At 40.7% G+C, this 18440-nt stretch overlaps 1 pseudogene; it reads right to left on the reverse strand.

Moving 5' to 3' along the window:
• The window catches only part of LOC128660036 (zinc finger protein 721-like), a 663758-nt pseudogene that overhangs the window by 370193 nt on the left and 275125 nt on the right, over window positions 1-18440 (reverse strand).

The following is an 18440-nucleotide window of genomic DNA, read 5'->3' on the forward strand; positions in this document are numbered from 1 at the left end:
AGTGCGTAAGACATAAATGAACATGACACTTTGCTTAGAAAAAAATATTTTCTAAACAAAGCACCATATTCCATGAATATTTGCGCACTCCACTTTTGTGCTAGAAGTACATTTAGCCCCTCAATTGATGCTTCAGGGGTTGTACTTTCTACAAATGTGTTCTTTATGTACCCTAATTCAACTTCCCAGGTGGCTAGAGCTGTTTAAGTGCATATATGGCAACCTTGAAAATCTTATTTAAAAATTGTCTTTAAACATTTGGGGTGATGTCTATAATTAGACAGCTGCAGCCACCTGGGAATTTAAGATACAATATACAAAGTACACAGTTTTGGAAAGTACACCCCTTGGTGCATCAAATGAGGGGCTGCATGTATTGCTAGCACAAATTTGGAGTGTGTAAGATATAAATGAACATGTTGCTTTGTTTAATTTTTTTTTTTACAAGTGTGATATTCGCTTATTTGTTGCACACTTCAGATATGTGATACAGATACAAATAAGACCTCATTTGATGCAGCTGGGGTGTAGTTTTGTTGTCATATCTTAATTTCCCAAGCGGCTAGAGCCGTTTAATTGCTGGCAACAATACATTAAATTTAAGATGCTTTTTATTAAGGTCTATCAAATTGACACGTCGGCAATAAAACAGTAGGAAAAACACAGTGAAATGTTCTTAATTTTATGCTTATTTTAGACCAGTTACCTACTGCAAATATTTAGCAACACAGGTTTTGGTGATAGAGTTTAGAAAAATAAAATTACAAACTAATTTGTATTGATTGTGGAGTACAAAAATACACTTTTTTCATATTTTATGCTTTATTTTTATTTTTAAAACCTGTTGAGGCATACACATATAATAATGGTATATTTGAAATCTGCTAGGTCTGCTGAAAAAAACAATATATAGTTTGTATAGCTTATTCACACAAACTTTACTTCTAAAAGTGTTTAAACGTGAACTGCAACAAAAAGCTCAAAACTATCTTAGCACCCAGGTGGGAAATGGCTTAGCAGCCAAAGGGTTAAAAGAGCTCTTACTACCTTAATCTTGAAAAAACAGAAAAATCCTCAGTCTTAGTGCTTACCATCCGATATCACTTTTAAACACAAATTACTAGATTTTATCTAGTATTCTTGCAAAGAGACTCCAATTAGTGTTACCTAATCTTATTCACATGGACCAAACTGGTTTTATGGTCGATCGTAATTCATCCGCAAATATTCGCAAGACTATCCTAGTTCTAGATTATTTTTGGTCTAAAGGTAAATACAACAAATTTATTCCACAATCAGACGCTGATATTCTCACCTTATATGCTGAAAAAGCATTTGGTTGGGTTAATTGGTACCATCTGGTCACTTCTTTAACTAAGTTTGGACTACAAGGTAACTTTCTCAACTATATTCAAAACATATATATTCTGGGTAAAGCTTTTAAAAGGGCTAAGGGGTGAGCACTGTCAAAGTGAAGAATGCTATTTCAGTCAGTGGGTTTCCTAAATAAATCGACTTATCAACTTTAATAATCTTGGTGTCAAGAAACACCAAATCCTCCTCACTATAAGTGAATTTAAATTTTAAGTGGATGGTGGAACTGTTCAAATAATTTACAAAAGCAATCAGGGTTCCAACGTCGCCCAGCCAAATTCCAAAGACATCATCTATGTAGAGCAACCAACACGCGCCACATCGAATGAAGTCAAAGTTAGGAAATACAAATTTTTCTTCAAACATATTCATTAGCAAATTGGCGTAATTAGGGGCGACGATGGAACCCATAGCTGTACCCTGTACCTGCAAAAAATATTCATCCTGAAACAAAAAGTAATTATGATAAAGAACAAATTCCAATAGTTGAATAAAGAAATAAATCTGAGTAGTATAAAAATCACTGCTGCTACTTAAGACAGCTTTGACAGCCCCCACACCAATAACATGAGTTATGGACGTGTAGAAACTTTCAACATCAAGGGTGAAAAGGATAAATTTACTAGTACTCAGACCCAATGCTTTTTTTTTTTGTTACCAATAAAATTTATTAGGCGAGCATAATTTAAGTTTTTCTTCTTAAATGGAAAGAGTCCACAGCTGCATTCATTACTTTTGGTAAAAAAATACACAAGCTATAGAGGACACTGAATGCCAAGATGGGAGGGTACAATAGGCGGCCCTTTCTAAAGGCACCAAGCCTGAGACCACTACGCAACAAAAACCCTGCTTCATCCGAAGAAGAGAAAACTTTGAAGAGGAAAAAGCCCCAAGGACACTGACCTGCAGATAGTCCAGAAGCCTAGCTAGAGATTGCAAAACCCGGACTCAACTGAGCCTACAGTCCTCCAGGATACACCGTCACCCAACAGTCGTTCCCAACCCATTCACCCCTCACTAACGAAGGGAACACCAGTCTAAACTCCCAAAGGGGTAGGGCAAGGAAGAACTAAAGGGAAACCGAAAGATTACCACAAAATCCATAAAAGGAAAACCCCCAATAACGAGCCCAGCTCATAATGACCCAACAGGGTCCTGACAAACAACGGGAGGCTACGCCCAGACCAAGCAGAAACCAGAGGTTTAGGACCGGACATCGGAACAGAGAAACTTTTTTCTCAAACATTGTGCAAAAGCACCAAATGAAAACTGAAGATGGAGTCCTCACATCATCAGAAATGAAACTACTGAAGTATTCAAACGCAAAAAAAATGTAATGGACCGAGATTAAAAACTCAAGTGAAGAACACACCACCATCATCAGGATGGCACTGAACACCTGCTAAGAAGTAAAAAGCCACCAGCAAGAGAACAGATTGCAAAAACCCTCCTAGACAGAGGGCACACTCTAGGCAATATAAGCCGCCAAACCTACACATAGGTCTCCAAAAGGGGGAAGCACATACCCTCAACGAGGCCGACTGCACCCCAAGACTGAGAGGTTACTTACCACCAGACCCCGAAGGTGGATTGGAACCCTAGACCTCCTGCTTGTAAACTCAGGGAGCTAGCCACTATGCCAACCTAGATCCTGAAGATGACAACGCATCTCAGAACCTACTCCCAGCCGGGCCAACCCAAGTGTCGGCAGGTCTGAAACAGGGGGTCAGAAGAACCCCAACACCAGTGTTTTAGGGTTTTTTCCTGATCTGTTTGCCATGTGCTGTTGGCAGCCATTTTACTCACCTCTCTTGCAGATTATGGTGCATACTGTGTGATGCTGCTCATTTCCTGCACTTCCTTTTATGGCCAGACTGGTGTTCATCATCCATGTGAGACAGGATGCAGTCTCAGAATTGTGATGTCATCACTTATTATTTAAAGGGCCTCTGTTCAGTATGCTTTGCCCTTCAATTGTCTCAGACCTGTTTGTGAGAGCTCCTGTGTATTACCTGGCTGTCTGACGTCCCTCCTGGTTCCTGATCCCTTGCTTGTTCCTGACTCTGCTTTTCTCCTTGTTCCTGATTCCGGCTCGTCTGACTATTCACTTTGGCTCCTGACTCGGCTCGTCTGACTACCAGTTCTGGTTTTGATTCCTGGCTTGTTATTTGACTTATGGACTTTTTATTATTTTTTGCTATTAATAAAGGTGTGATTATTTTTGCACTTCTTGTCTCAGTCTGATTCCTGGCACCCTGACATTACGCAAGGGCCATGAATCCTGATGGTGCTAATAATCCACCTTTACCTGCCATAATTTCCAGGATGGATGAACAGGATCACCGCTTGGATCAATTTGCACTAGTCCTGCAAACCCTGCTGACTCGCGCTGCACTTTTGGACCAAAGTGTCCCGCAAGTTATGGCTGCTCCTGTTTCTGCTGCTGCACCTAGTCCTACCAGGAGCATGTCCAGTTATGCACCTCTACCTCAGCGATATAGAGGTGATCCTAATCAGTGCAGAGGGTTTTTGAACCAGGTGGGCATTTACTTTGAGATGTTACCTCAGGCGTTTCCCTCTGACAGAGCTAAGGGGGGATTTCTCATCTCATTACTCTCTGACACAGCTATTGCCTGGGCTAATTCCTTGTGGGAGACTAATAAACCTGTGATTTCAAATCACCCTAAATTTGTGGCCTCCTTTCGAAGGGTATTTGATGTTCCGTCTCGCTCCTCCTCTGCTGCTAAACGACTCATGTCCATTCAGCAAGGTACAAGATCTGTTGCTCAGTATGCCATTGAGTTCCATATGCTTGCTGCAGAGGTTGGTTGGAACAATGAAGCCCTTGTTGCTGCCTTCTTTCATGGGCTCTCTGATGCGATTAAAGATGAAGTTGCTGCCAGAAATTTACCAGAAGATCTCGAGGCATTGGTGTCTTTTTTGATCCTAATTGACATCAGACTAAGTGAGAGGCCCTCTTTCAAGGAGTGCTTGCGGAAGCCTCCTGTTCCGTTGTCTCCTATGTGTTCGTTCCCACCCATGCCGCCCTCTCCTCCCATGCCTCCTGGTCCCGAGTCACCCTGTACTGCTGAGCCGATGCAGTTTGGATTCACGCATCTCTCCACAGCGGAGAGGGCCTTTAGGATGAGGGAGGGGCTCTTCCTCTATTGTGGGTTACAGGGCCACCTTTTGAAGTCTTGCCCTATATGGCCGGGAAATGCTCACACCTAAGGTCCTGTCGGGGGCAGACCTTGGGTGGTTTATCCTTGTCCCCGGAACCGCTAAAGGAGAAACCTTTGGTCACGGTTGTCCTTTCCTGGGTGGACTCCTCCATAGTCACCCAGGCTCTTGTTGACTCCGGTGCTACGGGCTATTTCATTGACAGTGCTTTTGTATCAAAGCACTCCATTCCTGTTTTGTGTTGGTCCGTTCTGCTTGCTATTGAGGCCATTGATGGCAGGCCCCTTCAGCCTGCACTCGTTACTCATGAAACTGCTCCGTTATCCATGGCTGTTAGAGCTCTCCATTTTGAAAGCCCCCAGTTCCAGGTGATAAACTCTCTGCATTTTCCGGTTATTCTGGGTTATTCCTGGCTCTAAAGCAAAATCCCAGTCTCAACTGGCGCAGGTCCAAAATTTTGTTGTGGTCTCCGCAATGTATTTCCACTTGTCTTCGGAAACCAGTTAAAGTCTTGTGCATGTCTTCGGTATCTCAATTGCCAAAGGAGTACCAAGAGTTCCTAGACATTGTTGACAAGGTGCGTGCCTGTACAATGCCTCCTCATTTACCCTCTGTCTGTTGCGGAGAATTGTGCTATGGAGGAGTATGTTGCTGATGCTCTGTCGCTGGGGATCATCCACAAATCCTGCTCTCCTGCAGGGGCTGGCTTCTTCTTTGTGAAGAGAAAGGGTGGCGAGTTAAGACCATGCATCGATTATAGGGGTCTTAATCGTCTTACCATTAAGAATGCTTACCCTATTCCGCTCATTACGGAACTCTTTGACCGCCTCAAGGGAGCTATGGTCTTTACTAAACTTGATTTGAGAGGAGCTTACAATCTCGTTAGGATCAAAGAGGGCCACGAATGGAAAACAGCATTTAACACCAGGAGCGGGCATTATGAGTATCTTGTAATGCCCTTTGGCCTATGTAATGCTTCTGCTGTTTTCCAGGAATTTATTAATGATGTCCTACGAGATATGTTGCAACAGATTGTTGTGGTGTACTTAGACGACATCCTCATACACTCACCCACACTTGAGGCTCATCGTTCTGATGTTACACGGGTTCTTCAGAGACTACGTGAGAATGGCCTGTTTTGTAAACTCGAGAAATGTGAGTTCCATCAGACTCAAGTAACCTTCCTAGGTTATGTTATCTCAGTTGCAGGGTTCTCCATGGATCTGCAGTTCTGCAGTGGCCTCGCCCAGTTGGTCTTCGGTCTATTCAACTTTTTTGGGGCTCGACAATTACTATAGAAAGTTTATTAAAAACTTTTCATCCTTGGTCAAACCTATCACAGACATGACTCGTAAAGAGAATGATCCACTCCATTGGTCACCTACTGCCATTAAGGCCTTTTATAGTCTTAAGACTGCCTTTGCTGCCGCTCCAGTTCTGGCTCATCCTAACCCTGTCCTGCCTTTTGTTCTTGAAGTCGATGTGTCTGAGACTGGAGTAGGTGCCCTCTTGTCTGAACGTCCTACGCCTGATGGTTCCTTGCATCCGTGTGGTTTCTTCTCTAAAGAAATTGTCTCCAGCGGAGTGCAATTAACAAATTGGTGACAGGGTATTACTGGCCATAATTTTGACACTCAAGGAATGGAGGCATCTTCTCGAGGGTACTAGCGTGCCAGTGCTCATTCTTACTGACCACAAGAATTTAACTTATCTATCTGAAGAAAAACGTTTGTTGTCCCGACAGGCCAGATGAGCGCTATTTTTGTCTCGGTTTAATTATGTGGTCTCCTTCCTGCCTGGTAGTAAGAATATTAGGGCTGATGCCCTCTCTCAACAATTTTCGCCTCTGTCCAAGGAGTCTGTACCTACTCCATTTATACCTCCTGACCATATTTTGGCTACCATACGTACTAATTTGACTTCTCCCTTGGGGGAGGAGATCCTGGCTGCACAAACCAATGCATCTCCTGAGAAACCTAGTGGTAAGTGTTTTGTTCCTGAGAATCTTCAAACTAAACTTTTACACACTTACCACTATCTTAAAGCCGCAGGTCACCCAGGCAAGAACCAAATGATTTGGTCTGTCACTCGACAATTCTGGTGGCCCACTCTTCGTTCTGATGTTGCTGTGTATGTTGCCTCCTGCTCAGTTTGTGTACAGAATAAAACTCCTCAACATCTTCCTGTGGGTCTTCTTCAACCTATTGCTTATGGTGACCATCCTTGGACATATCTTTCCATGGACTTCATTGTTGAGCTCACTGTTTCCAATGGCAATACTGTTATCCTTATGGTGGTTGATCGTTTTTCTAAAATGTCACATTGCATTCCCTTGAAGAAGTTGCCTACCGCTCAGGAGCTTGCTTCAATTTTTGCCCGGCAGGTCTTTCGTTTACATGGGTTACCCAAGGAGATATAGTGTCGGACCGGGGTAGCCAGTTTGTCTCCAGATTTTGGCATTCCTTTTGTGCTCAAATGGGCATCCAGCTTTCCTTTCACTCGGCATATCACTCTCAATCCAATGGGGCTGCGGAATGGTCTAATCAAGCTCTGGAACAGTTCCTCCATTGCTATGACTCAGATCACCACAATAATTGGTCTGAACTGTTACCTTGGGCAGAGTTTGCTCGTAATAGTGCTATTAATGCTTCCTTCAAGTTATCCCCATTCATAGCGAATTATGGGTTTCAACCATCCTTGTTGCCCGATTCATTCATGTCTCAGGGTATTCCAGTTTTGGAGGAGCATCTCTGGCAACTCCGTTCCACGTGGGTACAGATTCAGGATTGCCTTCATCGTTCTATGCAGCGCCAAAAGTTCCAGGCTGATCGTAAGCGTCTGCCCGTGGCTTCCTACCAGGTTGGTGAGAGAGTTTGGCTGTCCTCCCACAACTTGAACCTTCGTGTGCTTTCCAATAAACCGGCTCTCCGTTATGTTGGTCCTTATCGAATACTCCAACGGGTCATTCCTGTGGCCTACGCTCTTGTTTTTCATTTCTCCCTCTTGAAACCATTGGTTTGTAATCGGTTTACCACTGTGTTGCCTCGTCCCCGCCCTATCTTTGTTGACAACCATGAGGAGTATGAGGTCAGCAGCATTATTGACTCTCGTATGTCCAGGGGCAGGGTACAGTATTTGGTTCACTGGAGGGGCTACGGTCCCACCCTCCTCCGTGCCTTTCATGCCCATTTCCCCAATAAGCCTTTTATCCTCCCGCGGGGGAGGGTTCGTTGAGGGGAGGGTACTGTCAGGTTTTTTCCCCTGATCTGTTTGCCATGTGCTGCTGGCAGCCATTTTACTCACTTCTCTTTCTGACTCTGGTGCATACTGTGTGATTCTGCTCATTTCCTGCACTTCCTTTTATGGCCAGACTGGTGTACATCATCCGTGTGAGACAGGATGCAGTCTCAGAATTGTGATGTCATCAATTATTATTTAAAGGGCCTCTGTTCAGTATGCTTTGCCCTTGCGTTGTCTCAGACCTGTTTGTGAGAGCTCCTGTGTATTACCTGGCTGTCTGACGTCCCTCCTGGTTCCTGATCCCTGGCTTGTTCCTGACTCTGCTTTTCTCCTTGTTCCTGATTCCAGCTCATCTGACTATTCGCTTTGGCTCCTGACTCAGCTCGTCTGACTACCAGTTCTGGTTTTGATTCCTGGCTTGTTATTTGACTTATGGACTTTTTATTAATTTTTGCTATTAATAAAGGTGTGATTATTTTTGCACTTCTCGTCTCAGTCTGATTCCTGGCACCCTAACAACCAGCTCAAAAAAGAGTGGAAGAATACCCACAGCCATCCCAACAGAGCGCGGGTGCCAAACCGACTCCATAGAAACAGACAACAAGGCCGTAGACCCAAAGGAATCTAACAAAAGGTCCAACATAATCTCGACACGGAGCCAGAAAGACTCCAAATGGAACGTAACAACCCAGAGAGAATACAACTCACTGATAGACTGAAATAAGAACAGTCTCAGCATCAGAATCCTCCATAACTGGATAGAAAATATGCCAATATGGACTATAAAAACAAAAACTAAACAGCACCTGACACCCACAATGGCCGGGGCACTCACCACCTCCTATGAACCAGACCCCTGCGGATCAGAATGTATCCGTCGCCACATGGTCAGGAATGCAGAAATGGGGAACCAGAATGTATTCACGCCTGGTCACAAGGTGAACCTTACAGTCCAAAAAAGAATGCCCAACCATAAGGTTGCGTTACTTCCAAAGGCCCTTATGTTCTAAGCCATGAGCCCAGTTAACACTACACATAAGCAGATTGAATCACATAACAAACATGATTAAAAAAAACCCTGTTCAATAATCGCCCTCAGGAGACATTAACCCTCGATTCCAAGACACGAAAGGAGTCTCACTGAGACCCTGTATTATATACTTCATAAGGCCCGCAAGATAGGACCCCACAGGAAACAAATGAATTACAGTACATTCTGAAGAAGTAATATGAAACGATCTTACCAGAATCTACGCCGTGGAACAGGAACATGGCCCTTCAAGTGTGAAGGATAGTAGCATCACCTCCGCCATGGACTTGAGAGAAGAAAGCAGGCAGTGAAGCAAAGTTTGTTAACGCTGATTGCTTGTGGAGCTGTTGACATGAGTCGGGATTGTTTAGCAGAAAGACTCTCCCTGAATCTCTGGACTCTAACTTTCATCCAGGCCCTCACTGAGAGACTGACAGGATTACTTAAAAAAAGTGGGAGGAGTATTTAAGTCTTTGGCTGGGGTGTCTTTGCCTCCTCCTGGTGGCCATGTTCTTAATTCCCAAAAGTAATGAATGCAGCTGTGAACTCTTTCCATTTAAAAAGGAAAATATATAATATTGTTAATGGGATTTGTAAAGCACAAACTGATTCAAATGTCTTCACTTTCAAATACAGAATAAAAAAGTTGGATACCTCTCAGATAAACATATTTTCTTGAAAATTGATTGAAGTGACTTATATAACTTTGTGATTGTTATCTGCAGAGCTAAAATCTACTTGAGCTATGATAATGTTTTCTTTATAATCACTGTTAAAAATCCCTCATTTAGGGAGTTTCAGCTTGTAATATTGTGGCCTATTTATCAATGTGCAAGCAGACATGATACAATGCAGCGTATCATGTCTGCCGCACATTGATAAATGCTGACAGCATACGCTGTTGGCATTTATCATTACACAAGCAGTTCTTGTGAACTGCTTGTGTAATGCCCCCCCTGCAGATTCACATGGGGTGTCAATCAGCCCTATCGTATAGGATCGGGTGGATTGATGTCCGCGGCCTCAGAGCAGGTAGACAAGTTATGGAGCAGCGTTCTTTAGACCGCTGCTTCATAACTGCTGTTTTCGGCGAGCCTTAAGGCTCACGCAGAAACAGGGGCATTCGGATCTTGATAATGCGGCCCCATTGTCTCTTGCATGAGACCTTGTTTGTTTCTTTTTAAATCTCTTTTCCATTTTCTGTGAAAGTGTATAAGATCTTATTATTCTCCAATAAAGAAAAAACTGCCTGAAAAAGTCTTTGCTACATTCAATAATTTACATCACAAATTTGGGTGTTCAGCGGGTCATATTTTGGTTATAGACACAATGTGCCGCTTTATATTATTATAACAGTAATTATGATGAAAGTGCAAATGATATTTATTCGTCTGATTTTTTTTCCCCCTTCTCCACTAGCAGTTAAAAACAAAATTATTAGAAAAAAACACACAACAAATAATAACTTCAAAGGACCTAGATATGTATTTATATTTTTTAACTCTTTCATAACTATCCTGGAATAATTAATTTATAAAAATAACAAATTATATGTAAATGAAACATCTTAATTTATATGTAAATATTTATAATACTTGACTCATAGTAGTATATGATACATAATATACTTGTGTAAAGAAAAGTTCAAATAACAGAGGGTAACAGACAGAAAATCTTTGACATATTTAAAAATATTTATAAGCATAACTAAATAATCTATGACGTGAATTATATATATATACTGTGCTATTATCAGTTCTTGTGGCCTCTAACTAACATGAAAACAACAAACAGACATAATATCAAGTTACAGAACATGACAAACATATTACATACCCAGTATACACGTAGGTTATAGTAGACATTTAAATTAAACTGATTATGATCACGTATGTACCGGTTACTGATATTGTGTCTAGTGAAATAAAATCAGTTTCCCCTCAGTAATTCCTCTGGTATATAACATGTACAATGCTAAGCATCTATTGCTATAAGAAAAGGTTTATCCACATGATGTGCACATTAAATATATCTCCCAAATGTCATTGAGACTGATGTTCTATTTACATTATTTTCTAAGTCTATTTATAATAAGACTCCTTTATAATGTAAATGTAATTATTTTCTCCTGTATGTAAATCAAACGTACAACTCCTAACACTGGCATATTAATAAACAACACTCGGGGTGCTTTGGTGGTAAATGGTTGTGTAAACTGGTCAGTATGAGGACAGATTTGTATATTCCTGTGTCGTGTTTGTATTCTATCACATTTATATGAGAGAAATTGAGGTGCACAAGAGCACTTTAAATCTGGGGGTTTTATAACAGGGATTTAGAAAGTATTATTTACAATATCATCCTTTTTGATGCTTCTATTTAGAGAGTTTGTCCTCTTTAGGATAACTGTAAAAAGGTTTGTACACTGTGTATATAAAGTTTGTGTGTAAATATTTGGTGTTTTGTGATACTGGATTTCAATAAAAAACCACTTTCTAAACATGTGAAAAGTTTCTTCCCTTGTGAATCCTTTCATGTTTTTTCAGATTAATCTTTTTTGTAAAACTTTTTCCACACTCAGTACATGTGAAAGGCTTTTCCCCTGTGTGACTCCTTTCATGAGTTTTCAGACTACCTATTTGTGTAAAACTTTTTCCACACTCAGTACATGTGAAAGGCTTTTCCCCTGTGTGAGTCCTTTCATGAGTTTTCAGAGGACTCTTACGTATAAAACTTTTTCCACACTCAGTACATGTGAAAGGTTTTTCTCCTGTGTGAATCCTTTCATGCTTTTTCAGAAGACTCTTTCTTGTAAAACTTTTTCCACACTCTGTACATGTGAAAGGCTTTTCTCCTGTGTGACTCCTTTCATGCTTTTTCAGAGCGCACTTTTCTGTAAAACTTTTTCCACACTCTGTACATGTGAAAGGCTTTTCTCCTGTGTGAATCCTTTCATGAGTTTTCAGTCTACTTATTAGACTAAAACTTTTTCCACACTCTGTACATGTGAAAGGCTTTTCTCCTGTGTGACTCCTTTCATGTCTTTGCAGATGACTCTTTTCTATAAAACTTTTTCCACACTCTGTACATGTGAAAGGCTTTTCTCCTGTGTGACTCCTTTCATGAGTTTTCAGATGGCTCTTACGTCTAAAACTTTTTCCACACTCAGTACATGTGAAAGGCTTTTCTCCTGTGTGAATCCTTTCATGAATTTTCAGACTACTTATTTGTGTAAAACTTTTTTCACACTCTGTACATGTGAAAGGTTTTTCTCCTGTGTGAATCCTTTCATGTTTTTCCAGATGATTAATTTGGGTAAAACTGTTTCCACACTCTGTACATGTAAAAGGCTTTTCCCCTGTGTGACTCCTTTCATGAGTTTTCAGATAGCTCTTATGTCTAAAACTTTTTCCACACTCAGTACATGTGAAAGGCTTTTCTCCTGTGTGAATCCTTTCATGAGTTTTCAGACTACTTATTTGTGTAAAACTTTTTTCACACTCTGTACATGTGAAAGGTTTTTCTCCTGTGTGAATCCTTTCATGTTTTTCCAGATGAATCATTTGGGTAAAACTTTTTCCACACTCTGTACATGTGAAAGGTTTTTCTCCTGTGTGAATCCTTTCATGTTTTTCCAGATAACTCTTTGCTGTAAAACTTTTTCCACACTCTGAACATGTGAAAGGTTTTTCTCTTGTGTGAATCCTTTCATGTTTTTCCAGATGACTCATTTTGGTAAAACTTTTTCCACACTCTGTACATGTGAACGGCTTTTCTCCTGTGTGAATCCTTTCATGAGTTTGCAGACAATCCATTCATGTAAAAATTTTCCACACTCTGTACATGTTTGGTGTCTAAGACTAATGGAGTTTGCGGTATGATTCTGATGCTTCCTGTAGTAAAGGATGGCTATGAACTGTTGACGTGTTTGTCTACATAAAAAGAAATAGAATAAAGAAAAATATGACTTTATTCATTTATAATATAATCATTCTCAATAAAATAAAAATTATACTCAAAAAAGTCTTCCATTTTGTATTTTTCAATTTATTTACCTGTAAATCACAAATTAAAAAAGAATTACATAGAAAGTAAACATTACTACACTATAGTAAACTAAATGACTGATTACTGATGAAAACAAGTTATAGGGTCACATTAAACATGGTGGGTGTGGATAATGTTCTCATCCAGGGAACAAGTACATCTGTATTCTGGGAAAGAGAGGTGGCATCCACCATCCTCATTTAACATTGCACAAGCAACTGCACATACTGCCCTTCCTGGCTCATGCACAACCAACTGGGTGAGAACATGATGTCTTAATCATCACAGACTAATAATCAGTGTGGGATGTTTTGAGGGTTAAGAAGCAGTGACCTTATGATCATCTTTAGCTTTTGGCTGTGGCTCTTCCATTTATATAAACAGCCAAAAAACTTTATTAGTTTCATAATACTCACTGTAAAATTAATCACACAATTCAGTAGTGGTTCTGGGGTGGGGAACACTGAGGGAGTTGTGGGTATTCCATGAGTGAGGTCAGGGCAGGGGAAGTTGCAGGTGTTCTGAGTAATGAACCAAGGCTTGGGGTGTGGTTAGACAGTTGTTAGACATAGTCTGTCTAAAAAGGACAGGGGGGTAGTATTTTTTACCCTACTCCTCAGCAAAATAGGGGTTGTTCCTTCTTTATAACGCCACTGACACAAATGTTCTTAAAGATGCAGATATAAATATAATAGTTTTTATTTGTTTAATAAGTGATCTATTCAATTTTCCCAGTAATTAAAGTCAGCATAATATCTATTACACTCACCTAACACATATGAGTTCATGCTGATAACAGGCTCCAATGTCTGTGCTCAGGAAGAAGGTTCCCTTATTCACTCCAGTTACATCAATACCTGATATCTCTCAGAGCTCTGGCCGTGTCTGTAAAAAGTATATTAAATGGTTTAGACAAATAATAATAATAAATAATGGTTCTGATTAAAGGGACATAAAATCCAAAGTTTTTCTTTCATGATTCAGAGAATACAATTGTAAACAACTTTCTAATTTAATTATCGAATTTGTTTCATTCTCTTGGTATCATTTGTTGAAGTAGCAGCAATGCACTAATGATTTCTAACTGAACTTATGGGTAAGGCAATCACAATCAAGATATATATATATATATATATATTCAGCTACCAATCAACAGCTCCTGAGCTTTCCTAGATAAAGCTTTCAGCAAAGGATAACAAGAGAAGGAAGCAAATAATAGAAGTACATTGGAAAGTTGTTTAAAATAGTATTCTCTAAATGTAGTTCTGCTCCTGTACCATGTGACAGCTCTCAGCCAATCACAGACTCATATTTTTATATAATGTGAACTCCTGCCTATGCTAAGTAGGAGCCGCTGCCTCAGGTCATTTAAAAGGCTGTGTACAATTTAATAATGAAAATAAATTACAAACAGCAAACAGTTATTTTACATAAAAACTAAAGCTAAAGGTGAAATTTCCCACACACTTTATACTATTTTATACACCGGTAAAACAAGTAATTAGAAACACATTAAAGGGAAAGCAAAGTCACAATTACACTTTTATTATTCTAATTTAAACAACTTTCCAATGTCCTATTATCAAATCTGCTTTATTCCCTTGAGGACCTTTGTGACATATCATATAATGCCCTATGGTGCGCTAGCTGCTGATTAGTGACACATACAAGCCTCTTCCCATTGGATCACCTTATGTGCCCAGCTAGCTCCCAGTAGTGCATTGCTGCTGCTTCAGTAAAGAATACCTAGAGAATAAAGAAAATATCAAAATAGAGGTCAGTTGGAAAGTTGCTAAAAACTGTACGTTCTAGTTAAATGATGAAAAACATTTGGGGTTTCTTGTTATTTTAAGGGAAAACCAAATGTACAGGGCACTGTCCCTTTAAGTCTGTGATCATGTGACATAAACAGCAGCAGCTGAAGGTGCAGAATACACTTACTAAGGTCTTTACTAACAACAAGAATCAGTCACAGATCAGTGGCATATATGTTCTGATGATAAACAGGTGTGTCAGGTTAGGAAAAGTCCAGAAGAAGACCCAAATGCTAGTGCGTACTTAAACAACACCCTTGCACTCTCAGTTTAATCCAGGACGTGACCCCACGACAACCTCTAAAAAACAATGTACTCACGATATGGAGCAGGGTTAGCCTGAGTCCAAAGTAATTCAAGATATCAGCCAAATAGACTTCTGAGTAAGGAACTGGTTACAGGAAAAGTCTTCCACAGAATCAGGAGAGCAGGGATAGTCACTTATACTCAGACTGAGGAAGGGTAAACAAGAAACAGTTAATAATGCAGGAGTAGGTAACTTATTATCAGGCAGATTGAGGGTTAATAATGTGTAGTCAGTCCTTGAAGAGTTTGGCAACAGGTTATCAGGCAGTTTGTAGGTTTATACTGAATAGTCAGTACATGCAAAGTTAGATAACAGGATAACAGGTAGTTTGAGGGTTAATACAGAGTAATCAGTACTTGCAGGGACTGGCAACAGGTTGTCATGCAGTTTGAGAGTTTCACAGAATAAACAGTCTTTGCAATGATTGGCAACAGGATATCAAGCAGTTTGAAGGTTTACACTGAGTAAACAATATTTGCAGAGTTTTGACAACAGGTAAACAAGTAGATTGAGAGATTCACAGAATAATTAGTATTTGCAATGTTCGGCAACAGGTTATCAGGAAGTTAGAGGATTAACCCAGGATAGTCAGACTTTGCAGAGTTTGGCAGATAGAGAGATTCCACAGCGAATTCCTCACAGGAGCCACAAAGAGTAACAAACAAACAGGCACTGAAGAAACAGGAAGCCCGGAATAAAAAGCCTGGTAGTGACATTATCAGGAAGGGGCGGTTCAGATTACCTGTCAATCAAGCACACAGAGAGGACAGCTGGAGCTTCCCAGTGGCCGAGCGTGACAGTGCCCCCTCCCTCCGGGGGACCTGACCGGGCATGAACATGAGAGGCTGGTTCCCAAGATCGTTCAGAGATAGGATAGCCTTTCCAATGGACCAGGTAGTACAGCCGATTGCCCCGTAGCTTGGAATCCAAAATCTGGCTGACTTCAAACTCAGAAGTTCCCTCTACGGAAAGTGGAGGAGGTGGTTTACTCTTGATAGAATACCAGTTGTAGATGACTGGCTTGAGTAAGGAGACATGAAACACTGAATGGATCTTGAGAGTCTTGGGTAAAGCCAGGCGGTATGCAGAAGAACAAACTTTAGAAACAATTCGAAAAGGTCCAATGTACTTAGGACCCAACTTAGTACAAGGTTGTTTTAGACGTATGAATCTGGTGGATAAAAATACTCTGTCTCCAGTACGAAGTAAAGGAGCCTTACACCTTCTGCGATCAGCATATCTCTTGTGTCTTAAGGAAGAGGAAAGTAGATTTTGACGAATGAGTTGCCAGTGGTTACTGAGATTTTTCACAATACGATCTGCTCCAGGGACTTCAGTCAACTGGTAATCATAGGAAAGGTTCTAGGTTCAAAACCATAAGCTGCCTTAAAGGGAGAGGTCTGTAATGAGGTGTTATAGCGTGAGTTGTGAGCTAATTCCACCAAAGGCAATAACTGAGACCAGTTGGAGTGGTGATGGTCTACATAATAAAAGATTCTAAGGCTTGATTTACACGCTCAGTATGTCCGTTGGATTGAGGATGATGTGCAGTAGAAAGAGATATGTTGATTCTGAAGTGCTTACAAAAAGACCTCCAAAACTTGGAAACAAATTGAACTCCGCGATCTGAGACTATGTCAGTGGGAAAACCATGTAAACGAGATATATGTAGAACAAAGAGTTCAGAAAGTCTTTGAGCTGAAGGCAAGCCTGGAAAAGGTATGAAGTGAGCAGACTTGGAGAACCAATCCACCACTACCCAAATGGTCGTATTTCCAGCAGAAACAGGAAGATCTGTAATGAAGTCCATGGATAAGTGAGACCAAGGGTAATGAGGAATAGGAAGAGGGTGTAATAGACCAAACGGTCGATGAGAAGATTGTTTGTTCAAAGCACAATAACTACAAGCAGCAATATAATCCTTAACATCCCTCCTCATAGTGGACCACCAAACATGCTGCTTCAGTTTCCACAAAGTATTGGTTACTCCAGGATGACCTGCTGAAATGTTGTTGTGAGCCCAACGTAGAAGCTTAAGACGTAATCCTTTGGGTACATACAGGATAGCAGAAGGTAGTTTGCAAGAAGATGGTACCCGGACTTGAGCAGCATGTAAAGCCTGTACTGGAAAAGAGGATACTTGAGCCAAAACTTTGACTGGACGTAGTATAGGTTCAGAATCCAAAGGAGAAGGCTCAGAAGATTGGAACTGCCTAGATAAAGCATCTGCCCTGGAATTTTTTGAACCAGGAACATAGGAAAGTACAAAATTAAACCTGGAGAAGAACAAGGCCCACCGAGCCTGACGAGGATTGAGACGAGTAGCTGTATGGAGGTATAAAAGATTCTTATGATCTGTCAGAATGAAAAAAGGTTGACTGATACCCTCTAACCAATGCCTCCATTCCTCCAAAGCTAATTTTATAGCCAAAAGCTCCTTATTGCCCACATCATAATTTAACTCTGCAGGATTGAATTTTTTCGAAAAGAACGCCACAGGATGTATCTTGCTGGTAGTCGGATCACGTTGGGAGAGAACAGCTCCAGCTGCTATAGAAGAAGTGTCAACCTCCAAAATAAAATGGAGATCAGGAATTGGATGGCTGAGGAGAGGTGCTGTAGAAAATCCTGATTTTAGCGTTTCAAAAGCCTGTACTGCCGAAGTGGGCCAGTTCTTACAATTTTGCCCTTTCTTAGTAAGAGAAGTGAGCAGAGACGTGATGTCAGCAAAGTTCTTAATAAACTTTCTATAGTAATTGGCAAAGCCAAGAAACCTCTGCAGGGATTTGAGAGTAGTTGGTCTGGGCCAGTCCTTGATAGCCGAAAGTTTAGCAGGATCCATCTCAAAACCTGATTCTGAAATTATATAACCCAAAAAGGGAATGGAACTCTGATGAAAAGAGCATTTTTCCAATTTAGCGAACAGGGAATTGTCTCGTAACCTCTGAAGTACCAGTCTTACATGATGTACATGTTTTTTAATGTTTTGGAATAGATCAGAATGTCGTCGAGATAAATTATGACAAATGATTTAGATAGTCTCTGAAGATTTCGTTAACAAAGTGCTGAAATACTGCCGGTGCATTGCACAATCCGAATGGCATTACTAGATACTCGTAGTGACCAAATCTAGTGTTAAATGCAGTCTTCCATTCGTCTCCTTTATGGATTCTGACCAAATTGTAAGCCCCACAGAGATCTAACTTGGAAAAAATAGAAGCACCTTGAAGACGATCAAATAACTCAGGAATGAGCAGCAGAGGATAGCTGTTTTTGACAGTAATCTGATTCAAGGCCCGATTATCGATACAGGGATGGAGACCTCCATCTTTTTTCCCCAATGAAGAAAAATCCTGCACCCACAAGTGATGAGGAAGGACGAATAAATCCTCTGGCTAAGTTGTCCTTTATGTATTCCTCAAGAGAGACATTTTCTTGACAAGAGAGG

The sequence above is a fragment of the Bombina bombina genome, chromosome 5 (assembly GCF_027579735.1).
Source record: "Bombina bombina isolate aBomBom1 chromosome 5, aBomBom1.pri, whole genome shotgun sequence".
Classification (NCBI taxonomy): Eukaryota; Metazoa; Chordata; class Amphibia; order Anura; family Bombinatoridae; genus Bombina; species Bombina bombina.